The sequence below is a fragment of the Zonotrichia leucophrys genome, chromosome 13 (genome assembly GCF_028769735.1).
Source record: "Zonotrichia leucophrys gambelii isolate GWCS_2022_RI chromosome 13, RI_Zleu_2.0, whole genome shotgun sequence".
NCBI classification, from domain to species: Eukaryota; Metazoa; Chordata; class Aves; order Passeriformes; family Passerellidae; genus Zonotrichia; species Zonotrichia leucophrys.
The window spans coordinates 12,182,124-12,199,310 of record NC_088183.1 but is presented as its reverse complement, the minus strand read 5'-3'; the positions used below and the strand labels follow the sequence as shown (position 1 = coordinate 12,199,310).

General features: G+C 38.8%; 1 long non-coding RNA gene across 1 annotated transcript in view; it reads right to left on the bottom strand.

Moving 5' to 3' along the window:
* The window catches only part of LOC135453486 (uncharacterized), a 29,507-nt gene extending 24,081 nt beyond the window's left edge, over window positions 1–5,426 (bottom strand). Inside the window, exons 1-2 of the long non-coding RNA XR_010441876.1 lie at window positions 5,223–5,426; window positions 4,128–4,411 (exon numbers count right to left, since the gene is read on the bottom strand). This is a non-coding gene — a long non-coding RNA (uncharacterized LOC135453486). The remainder of the gene's footprint in view (window positions 1–4,127; window positions 4,412–5,222) is intronic.
* Between the last annotated feature and the right edge of the window lie 11,761 nt (window positions 5,427–17,187).

The following is a 17,187-nucleotide window of genomic DNA, read 5'->3' as shown; positions in this document are numbered from 1 at the left end:
GTGCCTGCTGGCTCCTTTGACCTCTGCTCTCTGGACACCACTTCAGATCCCACTTATTGGATATTTAACTTCTCATTTTCCTAGCACACAGCTCCAGACAGCCAGCCCAGCTCCTGCTGGCTCCATCCTGCCAGCTAATCCCTGCTGGGCCAAGCTGAAGGTACCTGACATACGGGGAGCTGGCAAAGGAGACACGGGCAGATTTTGGTGAATGTCTGGAGGGACTGGCCCAAGCATAATGATTTTGGCTGGATCAGGGAAGTGCGCATCTACTGCACCACTTGAAAAAGAGCTTGTTCAGCTGGGTGTTTCCAAGGCCAGCTCAGCATGCCCAGAGCACTGCAGAGAGCCCTCGCTGCCAGGAGGAGACACCAGCTGGAGTTCTACCAATGCCCAGCTTTACGCACCAGTAATCAACATCAAAACCGTCCCTACCACAGACTTCAAGGAAAAAAAATGTCAGGCACATCTCCTGCAGAGGTACAGATCACTCTTCATGTTGGTGCATGGAATAAGCAACAAGCTCTATGGAATATCTTTGGAAAATCTGCAGACAGCATTTCCCCCTCCTGTGATCCCAGGAAATGAATGCAGATGTTGAAGGAGGCGAGAAAAACCTTCATCCCAAGAATTTCATCCTGGGAGAATGTCTGCTAAAAAAATAAGGGATATGAACTGAGCAATGTGCTGTTCATGTAAATAGATAGAGAACATGGACACCAGGAGAAAGCATAACTTTTGGAGAAGAGATGGAGGAAGGGAGGGGAAAAGTGCCTTGTTTCCACTTTCTATCCATGAAGGGTGACATTCTGGGGAAATAAAAGATGTGTTTGACTGGCCTGTCCTTGTCTGGGCCCTGTCAGGGCATCAGCCTGGTCTCTAGCCATTAATCAAACAAGCTTTACTTCATTAGCTTCTCAGCCTTCTCCTGGATCCTTTCCCACCCTTGACAGGGGATGCTGTGTCACACAGCAGGAACTTTGCTCAGGTGGGGCTCCTGACATCTGCAACTGATGCATCACAGCCTCAGCAAGCCTGGCAGTCTCCTTTTGGAGAGAGAAATTAACGGGAGAAAAAACAGGGAACAAAAGGAGGAGAGAGGGAAGGAGACGCTCCAGGGAGCAGATTTCAGGATAAGCAACCTTAGAGTTAAAGGCTAACTTTCCATATGAACATTGAGTACAGAGGAATGCCACAGAAACCAGCTTGTCTGTTTAGATATCTGCTCCTGGAGCACACATAAAAAAGAAAACTTGGGAAGGGAAAAAAAGATGCTTAATAGTTTTCTTGGTATGGGAAAGGAGGATAAATTTTAGCCTTACAATTACCATTTTTATAGCAGCACAAGTCAGTTAATTTTCTTATATTATTTTTCCACCGTTTAGAAAGAATTTATTTTCTCTAAACAGTCAGAAAGTCTGAGTACATTATTCATAGTTTTTCTCTGTTTTCATAAAGTCCTGTTAATAGAACATGTTGAAGAAGGCCATAGTCATTACCAGAATGTTCCATTTTAATACCAAAGAGAGCAAGCAATCTAGACAAGTGAATAAAACAGCACTCTCTGTTCCTTAAATGACAAGGGCAAAACACTATATTCTGATTATTTTAAGCCAGACCAGAAAAAAAAAAAAAAAATCAAACCTTTTTAACATAGTCCATAAAATTAATCAGGCAAAAACCCTTTCAATTAGGCTTAGCAGTCCTGTCACCCTCAGAATTTCAAATAATAAACCCAAGAATCACTTAAAAATTCCACAGTGTCAGCATAACACACCTCACATAACTCCACAACATATGAAAAAGGCCCAGGGATCAGCAACTGACCATTATAAAAATGGCTTTAAGTGTGACAAGGATGTGGCAGTAGCTGGTATCCTGACAGCTATCACTAATGAGCATTCTCTCTCCAGTTCTGCAAATTTGAAACATTTTATTTACGTAGTATTTCATTAATGTATAAAAAAAATCTATAATAAATATGCTATGGGTCCATTTTCAGAAATTCTCTTTGAAAAAGACAGGGGAGGTTTCACACCAGCCAAATAGCAAACCTATCACATCAGAGTAATCTCATTACACCATCAGTGTCAGGATTAAGCAATAACTCACATGTAAAGTGGAAATAATCTGGTTCAGAAAGGCCAGAGGTCAGCACTGCCCCAGAATCCTGGTAGCCCTGTATCCTATGGCCAGAGACTGTCACCAACAGCTGTGTCACAGTCAAAAGCATTTCTGACAGTAAGGATCTTGGAGCATTCAGAATGAATATATTTTACCAGTCCTTTAGAAGTTAGTTCATCAACTTTCTAGAAGATCTCAGTTTAAGATGAGAAATTGAAATAGAAATTTTGGAAGGACAGAGATTTAGAGACTTGACTCAGACATACAATTTTGGAATTTCTGAAGTCCCCAATACATGAGATTTGTTTAAAGGAAATCAGAGATTTAAAGGCAAGAGAAAAATAAGAACAGAAAATAGTGATTGAAATGTAGAGGAACAACACAAAGAAGAATTTTCAAGCTGCAAAACCGCTCAAATCAAGTAAGTTTTGATGGAGAGAAATCCAGTTATAACCACCCCAGGCCACATTGCGAAGTGAATAATCTGAGCAACACAGAATGCATGAATAAGTCCAAAGTTTCTAGGAAAAACACCAAAAACATAAGCAGAGCGACTGTTCAGGCAGAACCAAGGTATTCACAAGGTATAAAGGCAAGCACCATCTTATAATTTTGTAAAGAGTTACTAAATTTGTGTACAAAAAGATTCTGTAAAATTGTAGACAAACTTCAACCCCAATAGAAAAGAAGTCAGATATTTTCAACAGCCTTGAGTCTGCAGAAGCTTTACATGCAAAAATTTTCTGAAAACTTAGAGAAGATTTGCCAAGTGTTTTTCCATAGGATTTCTTTTTCCTGATCTTTTTTATAAAGTTATGGTTTTCATGCTGCAAACATCATGGATGGCGAAGTAAGAACACTACCATTTGAAATGCTAGACTGATTGAACATTGAAGTCAAAGGATTTTTTCTGACTATTAACACCTGAAAGCCCTGCCACACTTGGAGAAATGCCCTAATTCACAGAAGTTCTCAGTTTGGTTAATGGAAAAGCACACCCTTTTGCCCCCAATCCATTTTGGTGTATGAACACAGACATTTCATTCCAGTAGAGCATCAGAGCACAACACTAAATTTTGGACACTCTTAGCATGATTACTTTGCAATTATGGCATATGTATTATGGCAAGTCCCAAGTCGATTATGAACTCTGTGTATTACAAAGGCACTGTGAAACACTGATTGATTTGGACAGTTTGTAGTTAATTAAGTTCATTTCCAATTCCATCTCTTCACACAATTTCAAAGCATTCTGCATTGAAAGCCCATTTTCAATTAGTAAGGAGAATGAAACAAAAAAGTATTAATTATAAAAGTGGCAATCCCCATTTAAATCTTCACACTACAGCAATTATTTATGTTAAGTGTTGAGAAATTGAAGAGTTGTACTTGTCTAATACATTTTTTTCCTTGATGTATATCTCACATATATTAAATCTGTACAAAGTAGTGGCATAGCATTTTTTTTAAAGTAAAGACTAAATTATTGCTCACAAACTTGTACAAAGCTCCAAAAGGTAGAAAAATGTCTGTGCTTGGCTAGAGTCAAATTAAGTGTCTTGGCCTGATTCTTCTCACTGCTACTGCACTACTACCTCCATGTAATTCCATTACTTGGACTGAACAAACATCCTCACTGAAATAGTGAAGGAATACTGATATAGTAGAACTTTATGCTGCCAAAGGAGTACCCAAAAGAAGATATTCAGTTTTATTCTAGTGTTTGATGCTGTTCAAAAAGAACAGGTCCAAGCACTTACCAAACTGCTTCTATAAAGAGGGACAAACTCTTGGGAATACAATAACAACAAGAAAAAAAAAACCCTTAAAATGCCAAAGTTATTCTTCTACAAAACATGTGTTCTTTAGTACATTAAAGCCTTTCTTCATGTGAGCCAAACACCTCCAACGCCCATTAAAAAGAGAGAGAAGAAAGACCCAATATTTTTTGTGGTGCCACTCAAAGATGGCACATGTTAATTTGCTGATTGCATTCCCCTCACCTCCATCAAAGCCGGCCAGCCACAAACATGACACCCAAATGAATGAGATGAGACCAGCAGATGCACAGCGCTTTAAACCAACTTTTCTAGCTCCATTTGCTGGATTTTGAGCTGCCATCCTCCAGCAGTTGTCACTGGCAGGAGGCTCCTGCTCCAAAGCCAAGATGAGTTCTTTAAGCACTGGCTCAGCCTCGTGGCCTGGCTCCTTCCCCTGCTCTCCCCTTTGCCAGTTTGGTATTGGGTTCTCCACACTGCAGCAGCGGAGCAGGGGAAAATCACAAGCACTAGAACACAGAAAATTAGTCAGGGTAGGTAGAACAGGCAAGAAGGAAGAATAACAACCAGAAGGAGTTGAAATAGAAAGTAGGGCTTCATGAAATGGGAAATTTAAGTTAATGGGAAACAAAGATAAAGGCAAATAAACACAGTCTTGCAGCTTCAAATGAAGGAGAACAACGCACATCTTTCATGTTTGTGAGCTGTCTGCAATATTCTGTGACTTTCTGAGCTCTCACCAAGTATTCTAATACAGATATTTTTAAGTGCTGCTTTCAACATAGCAGTGGATAATTTGTCTTTGACAAACCTGTGGTGGGGGCTCAGACAGGGCTGGAGCGCACAGTCAGAGGAGAGCTGTGCCCAATGGCACCATGATAAAGAGCAAGAGAAAGGGGTATTGTGAGAAATATTGCAAGGTTTCCTTGCTTTCTACCCTTCTGCTTATTTCCTTCATTTGGAGTTGCATTCAGTTGAGAAAAACACTTAAACTGGTATGAAATTAGATCCATGGAAGATGATTTCTATCAGCGGCTTATTAGAACTGATTTCAAAATCTGCACTTTAGTTAAACAGAATTACATTTAGTGTCATCTGAGTAGAAAATCTCATCAGTGGCAAAACATTTTTTTTCCCTAAATCTAACTGTACCATCAATAAAATTACATATTTTATATTGATTTGGCCTTTTATTCTAATGAAGGACAAGCTATGAGACATGTGCATGAGGTTTTTTTAACACTTAGAGCTGCAGGTATGCATGAATACATAAAAAATTTGTTTGGTAAATCAAGAAATAAACCCCTGTGATTTTGATACCTCATTCTTGCAGCCTGTGGCATCTGAACACACAGCAGGTTCAGTCCACCAGTACAACCAGTGCTCCCAGCTGCACCCTGGGCTGGTCTGCACTGGTAACTTGACAGTGAATTTGTGTGTTCCTCCAACACAGGGGGCCAAAGACTTCTTGGGAGATATTTTGCCATCAATTAAGAGACACAGAGGGATGATCTTCAGGGTACATAGGTGTGGGATATGGGGTTCTATTTGTTAAAGTTTTTAAGCTCACCAGAAAGTCCTGTGGGAAAGGCACAGAGAGAGAGAAAGATATTTATCCCTAAAACATTCAGGTACAACTGAAATATTAATAATTAGAAAATACCAGTGAAGGAAGCCTTGGAATAAACCTCACACTTGCCAAGTTTTGAGGGGTTTCTATGTGTGTGCATGTGCTGCCTGCAGGGAGGAAATTTTTTTTTTTATTTTTATTTCTTTAATCAGCTTCACATTACTGACAGTCAGGCAGCCAATGGGTAGAGAGAGTACTTCTAGACTGGTTCTCTGAAAGGAAAATGAGAAAAAAGAACAGCTGGAATAAAAATCTCTTAAAGAATCTGATATTTTTGCATGGAATTACTTTCCTTAGGACTTGACAGGCATTTGGAAACTTAATTCAAAAAAGAATATGGCAAGAAATTTGCAAAAGAAAATCCTTTGGCCATTTAATCAGTGTTACAGGATCTATACAGGAGTACCTGTGCATTTCTTTGGAAAAACCAAGCAGCTGAGGTGTCTGGGGGAGTTCTTTGTTGTTTTGGGGCTTTTTTTCCTTTTTTTTTTCTTTTAAAATGCAGAGTCCTGTGCGAGTTGAATCTGCTCTCACAGCATGCAATACTGCTGCAATTAGAATCACAGCCACTCCAACAACACCATCCTTGAGAGGAAAATAAGAAATCACTGACTTCAGGGTCTCAGCCACCTTGCTCCTTGATTTGAATTACCTCAAATTTGATGTGGAAAATGAAGGCATTAAAAAAAAAAGAAAAAAAAATCTATAAAAAATGAATAAATGGTTTTAGGAAGAGCCTGTTCTGTTACCATAACAAAAGCTAAGGAGAGAGAGCTGAATACTGATAAACTTACCCTCAAAGGCCCAGATAGTCAGAACACTAAAATTATCTGAGGACTCTATTAACTGCCCATCAATTTATCAATTTGCACAGTTATTATTTGCATATTGAAGTTCCCATCTTATTTTAATAGTGAAATCTCAAATGTTCACCTACCAAACACCTTTGAGAAAGAAAATAAAAGGGAAACACCCCACTGACATTGCCAATGCTGCAGCTGGAGCTCAGGCCCAGGTTCCTGAGCCTGCTGGGAGGGTTCCAGATCTGCTGCCCTGCAGGGATCCTGTCCCTGCTCTGCCCATGACCAGGAGGTGCAGATGGACAAAGGGATTGGGCTGAAGGTCCCATGGAAATGGACTTGACCATGGACCACACTGTCAGTGCATCAGTGAGATACTGACTGAGATAACGAAGGCAGAAACACACAGCCCAATATCACTCACGATGTAGACTAAAATATTTTAGCCCAGGGAATCTGGCCAAGAGAAAAACAACAAGTCATGGTTACCAACAGTACTGATTTTCCTGATGCCTGAGTAGTCAAGAGTTTTCTGCAGAGCAAAGTAGCTAAGAAGCTAATGATGCTAAGAAACAAAAAAAAAAAAAAAAAAAAAAAAAAATCAGCTTTCAGTGCTTTTTAGCATATAGATATTGAATCTTTAACCAACAGACAGACCTCCAAGGATATTAAATCCTAGTTCTTTAGAATTTAAATTAATATTAAAATAGGTACATTAAATTACAAAGCTTGACATTCCTGATTATTTAAATTAGCCACACTGGGGAAAAGGATCTTTGTGCAAACAGGAGCAAATTCCTAAAGCTCTATATAAATGTACTGCTACTAATGTCAATATACTTCTTATTCACAAAGGGAAATTTTATTCAGGACACTCAAAGCTTTAAAGTGAATTAGGTTACTCTGCTTTATTAGAAGATGGTACATGTATTTCATAAGTATCCAAGTTACCCTACTAAACATGGTGTGCCAGACCTGGGCACATTATCAAGTGATAGCCATGTTATCATGTTAAAGAGTTAAGGCCATTCCACATCCTGCTAGAACAGAGGCGAAAGTTTGTTACTTTGCATGGCATTGGTCATTCAGCTCTTCTAGCAAATTGAGCAATCCTACACCTTTTTGTCCTCTGTTTCTTCTGTGTGAGGATTTTTCCCAATAGCTCCAAAGCTATACAGAAAAAAAGAAAATCCCACCTGACTGAGGTCTGTGAAGTAGCACAGAGAACTGGAACCACTGGTGCCACTTACACCATCAGCTGAGCCCCCATTAATGCCATCACAATTACACCCAGGCCTCCCCTTTCCTGACAGCCTCTTCAAAATATCAACAGCAGCAAGTGTGGGATTGGGTTGACAATCATTTACATGCAAGTGTGACCTTTTTTACTCAGTGGTGACATTTGTATCCTATTAGCAAAATACTGTATTGTATTTAAGCAATAATTGCATTTTCTATGGAGACAAACGACATGTAAATCAATAAATGACAAGGCTGCAGGCCAAGCACAGTATTGATTTTCAGTCATGTTCATCTCTGAGCTTAATGCTCAGAAAACACACTATATGCTATGATTTTTTACAAGTTACATCTTTTGGGCTAGATAGTTTTCTGAGAATTAAGAAATAAGAAAGGTGCTCTCCACTTGAGAGAAAAGAGATTAAAGGGGAGTGAGAATTTAACAGTTGTAATCAAAGTTAGCACAGGATCTTAAAACCAAATGCTGAACAGATCAATACTGGTTTGTACAGCACACTTGTCATCTCCTTGGCTGCTATGGTTGATGAAATGACCCATGAATATCATCTGTGTTAAACCAGTGGTCAAGTGTACCATCACTGAAACAAGCAGGTTTACAGAGTTTCAGTGAGAACCATTCTTATTGCTTTTGCCCTGCATCAGAAAACCAAATTATTCAAATCCCACCCTGGCAAGTGGCAGATATCAAGGAGGGCATTCCTGAAACATGAAGAGTGTGTTTCCAAATTTGCTGTCATTTCCAAGTGAAGAAAATTTAATATAAAACTAAGAAGAGAAGGGAATAATTTCCTTGTTTTCCTTTTATAGATAGATCTAGAACTGGACAGTCAGTTATTAAGGATACCATATTCCAACATTTAAATAAAAACTGGTTTTAAACAATTACTGTTTAGAAAACAAATTTGACCAGTTCTTGATTGCTCTTTTCTGTAACTGCCTAGAAAAACAAGAAAAATCTGAAATAATTCCCTAACAGATCAAAAATGTGATCACTGCCTGATGTCTGTGACATGCTCAAGTGGTCTGCTTGTGAAGAAGAAAAACTTCAACACACAGGCAGCCTCAACCACTTAAGGAAGATACAAGCAGCCTTTGCTAGCAAAGGCACAAAGTCACCACTGCAAGTATGACACAAAATGTCTGTCACAGGAAATAAGAAATTCATTTCACTCTACCTGGTACATTATTGCAGTAGCAGCACTGACTCTTCTAAATCTCTTCCTAAATCATTAATAAGGTCATTGACTGCAAATATTTTAGGAGAGCTAGTCAGACTGATTTGGGATATTGTTCATAAATATCTCTGTGACAATCATAATTTAAGAACCTTGTGTTTTTAACTTAAAGTTAAAAAATTGCTTTTCTTCTCACTGTAACCTTAACACAGTGGGGTGAGGCATGAGTGAGGAATAATTCCACAATATTATTTTCCGCTCATCAGACCTTTCTATACAATATAAAAGGAGCAGACACAGATGTTTACTTCCTCCACAAAGGCTAATTTTCCTTCCACTAGACATTATTGTGAATATAGATTATACAATCTAAATGCAGTTGTGCACTACGTAAGACCCCACAATATCCTGCAATTGAACCAACAGGTTAAGACACTTTTCATCTGACTGCACTAAATTATTGATCCACTGGTCCCTTTCTCAGATTTTAAATCACCCAAACAGAAGGAAAAATAAATGCATTAAGACTTTGCAGTCTCAGTGAGAAAATATACGTAGGTACTTTGAGTCCCTACAGTAAAAATAATCACATGGCATATCTTGAAGTAATCCATCTGATTCTGAATTAACCACTCAAAAAGCAGGTTATTTCAAAAATATATTTTTAGTTTGCTTGAGAGTTTAGTTTGCTTGAGAGTATATAAGCCCCATCTATCAATTCCTGCAGTTTGAGTATTACAGTATGAATAATAAATGCCTTTGTCATGTGAATAAGATAACAGCCTTCACTCCCCAGTGCTCTACATTTCTTGTTCCAAATGTGACATAAAATACAATTTTCCTCAAGTAGCTGAAAAGGAATTTAGAATAAATGAATTAGGAACATTTGAATGGGGATAGACACTAATTTTGCAAAAAAATAAAAAAAAGGAACACAAAGCAAAAATATCAAGAATTATTTATTAAATTCAGTGAGACACTGAGAAGGGCCTAAAGGTACAGCTGAAGAGTGATGTTTTCTTAGAAAACATGCCTGGATACCTGCACATCTTTCTAGGTTACCACTTCAAAAGCTTCTTAAGCCCTCTTGAGCCTTTTTCAACAGCTGACAAGAAATGCACCCCTGGACCACCTACAACTGTGAATTCAGAGGGATTCAATTCTGGTCACTTGGTCTTACTTTCAATTTTTTTCACTCTGTTTTATTTATTATGGAGGCTCAGGTAATCTCCTGATTAGCATCAGGAAAGTGCATCTGTTTAGAACAGGTTCCAGGGCAGAACAGGGATATCACCCAACCCCAGCTCCTGGTCAGCAGAGCCACGATTTCTCTTTCTGAAACAATTCAAACATCACATTTAAATATCTGGTGCACTGTCCATAATGCAGCACCATGGACCTGCCTGGATGCTCATCACTCTCCATAGAGCTCTGGCAGCATACATAACCATGAAAAATTATCAGCTGACAAGAACCTCTAATAAAGGATTGTTTGGAATGTGACACACAACTGAAATATTCTCTGTGTATATTTTGGGCCTGTGGCCTGCCCCACCCCATTTTCTTTATGTTCTTAAAAAAAAACAGAAAGGATTTGGATTTTTGTTTTTAAAAGCATATAAACATACACGTTTTAAAACAAAAAGCAAAATTATTTCTTTTGAGACTTAAAAGAGTTAAATGAGGATTGTCAGAAGGAAATGTATTTTCTGCTAACCCAAAAGTATTTTCAAAATTATTTCTCTTCTCCTGTGCCTGAGAAAAACACCATTTAGGATAACTCAGCAAAACTTTCTTGCTGCCTTCTCCTCTGGTAAAATCAGCAAACTAACAACATAATTTATTCACACAGATGTTATCAGTATCTCTACAGATCTGCAATAGCAAAGCACTTTCCAAAAGCCTTGGGCTGGTGGTCACAATAAGAAAACAGCCCAAAAGTTTAACAGCAATGGACATGGGCTTTTAGTGTGTTATGGGAAAAGAAACATCCTTATGTCACACAGAGAATTCTCTCTCCAAGCCTTGGCTTGACCTTTAAAAATCACAAGGAACCTGAAGAAATGCCACGGATGGATAATGGTTAATGATGCTCACCAAAGCAGTGACATCACCCTGAGCCAAACAAAGCCATCCCCTGCACTCTCCTATCATCCTCCTTGCTAATGGAAAGTCACAAGCACTAAAGCAGATGATAACATTTGTTTTAAAGGAAATGTTAATTGAAATTGGCATGCTGCTGCTCACAGCTAGGAACAGGACCCCAAGGGATCAGCAGAAAGAAAAGGAAAACAAAAGGTGAGTTTTGCCAATGAGCTTTGACTCCCAGCCAGTGGTGGGGAGGGCTCCATGTCTGATAATCCATTTTTAACTACAGCAAGATTAACTCTGACCTGAATAAAAAGCCATTTCTAAAGTGCAGAAAGCCTATTATCTGCTCTTTTAAGCATGTGAGTGGGAGGTGAAGAAAATAATCACACAAGATCTACATTTTCTTAATTATTTTTTGAGAGATACTAGGACCTGAATATCTCAAAATAAGAAATAAAAATATTCATTTTAATGCATGCCATGTAATGCTTATCACTTAATCACTGAAAAGTGCTGTCAGGTTTAATTACAGTCTTCAGTGGCCCAGCAAGATGAATAAGTCATGAATCTTAACACCCAAACCCAAATCATGGAAGTTTGCTTTCTCCTCCCCTCCTAGCACATACTGGATCCCCCAGAAGAAAACAACATATATTAACAGTCACTTCTAAACAGGAGAACAAGCCAACCCAAAATAATTCTTTGATAAAACCTGTTTTTATAGCAGGGACCAAAGCTTACTTAATGGGCGAGAAATAACCTAAATCAGCCTCACTCTGCATTAGCAATTGCTGAGTAAAGTAGGAGTTATCCAGGGCCAGGGGGACCCTGTAAATGCTGAACAGCAGCTGGGAAGCCAAGATTCAGGTATCAGTGACTGAGCAGAGAGAGAGCAGCCTCAGAAGCTCATTGCAGCAGCCTGCCAAGCTCAGCACGGCATGCTCACCATCGGGAGCTGTGGCTCTCTGCCCAGGCACAAAACTCAAACACCTCCTCAAAGTTCTTTCCCCATGCTATGCTCCATCTCACAGGCATCCTGCTGGCATGAGCAACCATCGAGCTCTCAGCCACTCATTTTCCCAGGAGTTGTTTATTCATGAGCACCTCAATGTTTATCTCAGGGCTCAATACAGGCTGAAATGCACCTCAGACCTGAATGGTTTGAGGAATGGCACTTAGGAACCTGATCAATGAAGCATTTTTCACTGACTTCTAAGTACAATTTCAGATAAAAAGAAACACCATTCAAGGCATTCAGAAACTATTCTCTGATATTTTGAGGAGCATAGCAATAATACTTCTTCATTGCAGTTTGGAGAATAATTTCTGGCCTGTGGGAAATGACCTGCTGGGCAGGCCTTAGAGAAGACAGGTCTCATGCACAGTTTTCTCAACAGACTTATTCACACCTCCAGCAATGAGAAAAATCAATGCAAGTGCAAACTGAAGATTGTGTAAAATTCACAGCCCCATGGCAGCCACTCTTCCTAGGGTTAGATCCCTTGCCAACAGAGATGGCCTTGGCAGCTGCACAATTCACTCCGTTGTTCCAGTGTCACTCCTTCCCCAAGCACTGCAATGTTTTACTTCTTCCAGGGGCCACTACTGCAGGAATGAATCCGATCCAAAACGCCCAATGTTCAGCAGGATGCCCTCACTTGCTTTAAACTGGCTACCAGAAAGATTTCCCTTATTTTGGTTTTCTCCTTTGCCCTTCTGCACTGTCTGAATGGAAATGTAAAACTGCTCTCTGTGCCCTCATTGGTCTATATCTCTCTCTCTGGACTACACCTCGCTCCAACTGCTGTGCGTGTGTTTGAAAGCCCCCTTCCCTCACTGCAGTTTAAAAAAAAACCCTCCTTACAACAACTGGCATCACCTGAGCCATTCTGATTGATTTCCAGCCATTGCCAGTGAATATGAAAATATGGTCATTATATAAATACACACACACCATCCCCAAAAAATACATAGGAATAGTTAAACCTGAGACAGTTCAAGTCCTGCATATACAGAAAAATAAGTGACTTTATTAAAAACATCAAAAATGTCTAATTCCTCTAAGTATCAGTATATGATTTCTTAAAATTCTATTAATCTCATTCATCTTGATTCGTAGTTCCAATACTGATGGTTTAGAGAAGAGATAGGACACTTTGCTGCAGCTCTCTTCTGACCTGAATGGGTTGTTGCATTTCAAATGTGAACACTCATTTTTGTCTCTTTTCAGAGTTTTCAATTCAGCAGCCAAATGATGCTTTTAAGGAAAAGGAAAGACTAAGGCCCACACTGAAAAAAGGACGCATTAAAGCTTTGGAAATAATTTATTCATACCCTAGTGAGCAAGAGCCACTCTCAGCCAGATAGACGCATGTGGCAAACTCTTTAGGAAATCAGCTTCTATTATAGAACATATTTGGAAAGGTAAAGCTGATAACCTTATCTGAAGTGCATTCAATGGCCTTCTTCCTTTAGGCTTTCATAGTAATTACAGCATTAAATTCTCAGATTTTTAATGCATTAGACACACTGAGGACATAAGACATTCAACTAATGTTACATAGAAAGAAAAAAGTGAAGTCTTCACACAAGAACTTGAATTATATTCTACATACCTGCACTGAGTTCCTCTGTGAGAAATAGAAAAAAGAGAGAGAAACATCTGTAATGGAAAAGAGACTAACCTTTTGCAACATCAGGTCTGTTGACTGACACTTTTAAATAGTGCTTTTGATTATGTTTTATTTTGATGAATATGAAATGTGGCTTTGTAGAAAAATTAAAGCAGTTGATAGGAAAACCCATCATTTTCAAAGCTGTGTTCTTGCATACAGGAACCTAAGGCTTTGACACAGGCACATAAATGGAAATTTATCCCAGAGCATGAATTAAGAGGCTCCTGATACAGAATAATTAGAGCCTTGGGGAGGGGACAGGTTGAGAATTCCAAAATGTGTGTGAGTTTACATAGTTTCCAAACAGATGTAAAGGTAAGGGTTCTTCTATCAGCATGGCTTCTAAGGTAGAGGAAACTCAGTATTTCTTGCCTCTAATTGCCTGCAATGCATTTTATCACTGCCTTAGCACCAACATTCATTTTCCTTTTTTATACAGCTCTGAGGGGAAACAGCAGTTTCTCTGGAGTACAGAAACAATTCATCCTCAGAATAGAGTTTATGATTCTGAGTACCTTGTTGAAAGCCTGAAATTATCACAGCTCTCTCCAGTACAGGGGACCAAAATAAAAAAGCAAAAAAAAACAAACCCTTTTGGAGGTCAGAACAAATGTCACACATGCATTTCAAAAACTCCGTTTTAAAGTTCTGTTGTGAAAAAATAGCTAACAGAGCAGTATTTCTATTCTGTTTCAGGCACTTTCATTAAGCCATCAATTATTACAGCGCCATCTTCTAACAGGAATTTCATCATGCATTCCAACTGGTGAGCAGAGTCATTCAGCAGCCACAACAAATTGGGCTCAACAGGCTTTATTTCAACAACTACAATGGTGTCAAGTGGTCACTCCTTCGTTTTTAATTTCTGGTTTATGAGATGCAAACGCATGATCTCATTCTAACAGCCAGCCATGGCAAATAGTTACAATTACATTCTAACATGTCCTTAACTGTGGGCAAACAACATTATCAAGCTGGGGACAGGGCAGTTTGAATCACAAAGAAAATACCCATTTTATTATAGAAATTTTAAATTTATTTTCTTCTTCATTTACCAGAGTCCTAATCAGAAAAGTAAATATCAGAATTTGTATTTGATCCAATGTAGAGAACTCCAATAATTACAAGAATTAGCTTTTGTCTTTCCCCTTTTTATCTACACCTGCAAACTTGAAAAGACCAAGTTATCTCTTACACAACCAGCTCTGTGTACCCAGGTCTCAAATATTAATTAATCATTCAGTCCTTTAGCCAGCAGCCTCTGTTCCAAGGGACCATTTCAACGATGCCAAACATTTTCTTTTATTTATAAACTCCTTTAACCATCAACTAGTTTATTTTTATTTGTTGCCACCAAACAACTCCTGACACATCATGTCTTTGTAGTCCAATCTACTGTTTATACACAAGAAGTGAAGCTGACACTTCTTCCTCTACTTAATTGGAAAACACCCCAAACATTACAAATGAAGCTCCTGCTTCAAATGCTGATAGGAAGCAATACTGAACAAAAAGTGCCAGCTTAATAGTTTCCTTTTTCAGCTGGCCACATCAGTAAAACCTTTAATCATAATGTATGTGCTAAGAAAATTAAGGTACAAAATAAGAGATACAATGTGAGAACATTTAAAAAAATCATTTAAATGCATGAATAATCATGAATCCTGTCTGGAATGTTATTATCCTGTCTGTGTTGCACGTCCATATTTTGAGGCAGAAGTGCATCCTGCCCTACAGCAAGCCCTGACTAAAGCCCTGACGAGCTGCAAACTCTTGCTCTGTTGCCAGCATGCCAAGCTATTGACTCATAGCCCCTTGGGGTTATTGGGGTGTGGACAGAATAGCTTGAGGAACATGCTCACTTCAAATGCTAGATCCACTTTTTATTTGCATGCAAGATGTTCTTCTGTGACATGAATTGGAACGATTGTAAAATCTATTGATGTTTGTAAAAAAAGGTGTTTGTAAAATCTAATGGGATGCCAAGGGAAAAGATCCCTTGGTTTTGTACTGGGATGCTGCAGAAGGCAAGAGTGGTTAATTCTCAGCAGCCCCATCAATGTCACATATCTGCAGTCTTATTTACATTAAATGTCATCGCAGAGTTTACTTAAATTAGAAGGTTACACATGACTGGATAAAATTAAAGAAGTCACTTCGTGAGTTTTTAATTTCTTCTGTAGTGATTTAATTCAGAAGTAATTTGAAAGAACCCTCTCAGAATGCAATATCAAATTACAACAGAATCTGCTTATCTCTACCACAGTTATCTTTCATTGACCAGCCTTCAGACTCCAGGCTCTTTTTTCAGTGTTCTAGTGAATTCTGAAATGCTTCCTGAACAACATCTCACTCTTTTTGTTCATTCCAGATCATGTCACACAACTCTACAGCAGGGATTTGTTTAGTGTTGGTCTCCTCCACATGCTGCACTAAAGATAAACATTATTGTTCACCCACAATGGTTCTTCAGCAAATGCCTAGATGAAGTAACAGACATTGTTTTCTCATTTGCACCACCCCAGCCTGGATAAGATGCTCCCATCTCACCTCCAAGCCACTGCCAGGACCCTGAGGAAGCGCTGAGCCACACTGCTAACTCATGCAACATCAACACAACACTCAATCCCAACTTTCTGCTGGATAAATTACAAGTGATGGAAAGAATTTCAATGAGTTGCCCAGGGGAAGCAGAATATTTATTTCAGCAGTGCTCCACTTTCCAAATCACCCTAACTAAGCTGGTTGTCAGCACACCAAGATTACACTGCTGGTTCATTGCTGCTCCAGCAGATGGTGAGGACCTGTAAAAGCTGAACACGCTGCCACTTTGCTGTTCTAACAAATTAAAACTGAAGTCTTGAAAAGTTAATTTGTTCAACAGCAATAGCAAATGTGAAGTTTAGGCCCTTGATAACTATATACACATGCAAATATATAATTTTATGAGCATTTATACCATCTTCTAAGAAACGCAGAGCTGTGAAATAGTTTTTCTGTGAAGATTTTGGATTTTGTTTTTAGACAAAATCTGGATAACCAGTCATAGTTCATTTATAATTTTAATATAAAGCCACTATAACTGCAAATGTCTCAAGTTTTGGCCCGGCACTCTAAAGCTACAGTAAAGGATTCCAACAGAAACATAAAATGGATTGTGAACAGCTAATTAAGTGTGATAGCCAGCCTTGTGAAAGAGAGAGAGCTATCTTTGGGTGCCTTGTATCATTATAGCTCTCTCTGGAATAATTCTTTTAGGAATAAGAGAAAATTTCACTCCCTGTCCAAATCTCCAAAGCATCAAAAGACAACAATGCTAAGTGACATAATTCAAACTTCATCTGTTACTCTCTTAAAAAATCATAACCAGATTATCTCTGGCCATTATTCCAGAAATTGCTCCATGGCTGGAAGCTCTGCAATGTTCTCACTGACTGTCACTACCTAAGGATGACTTCTGAACAATTCATAGACTACAACTACTTTTCTTTCAATTACTGCATCTCTTATAATGTCTACACATCATACAATACCATCTGAAATGGTCTGTGGTCAGTATGGACACTCCTGGTGAAACAAACAATTGTTACTCACATTTTACAGATGAAGCAGAAGGATGATGGTTCTGCTTTGGGGTTTGAGACATTTTTGGTT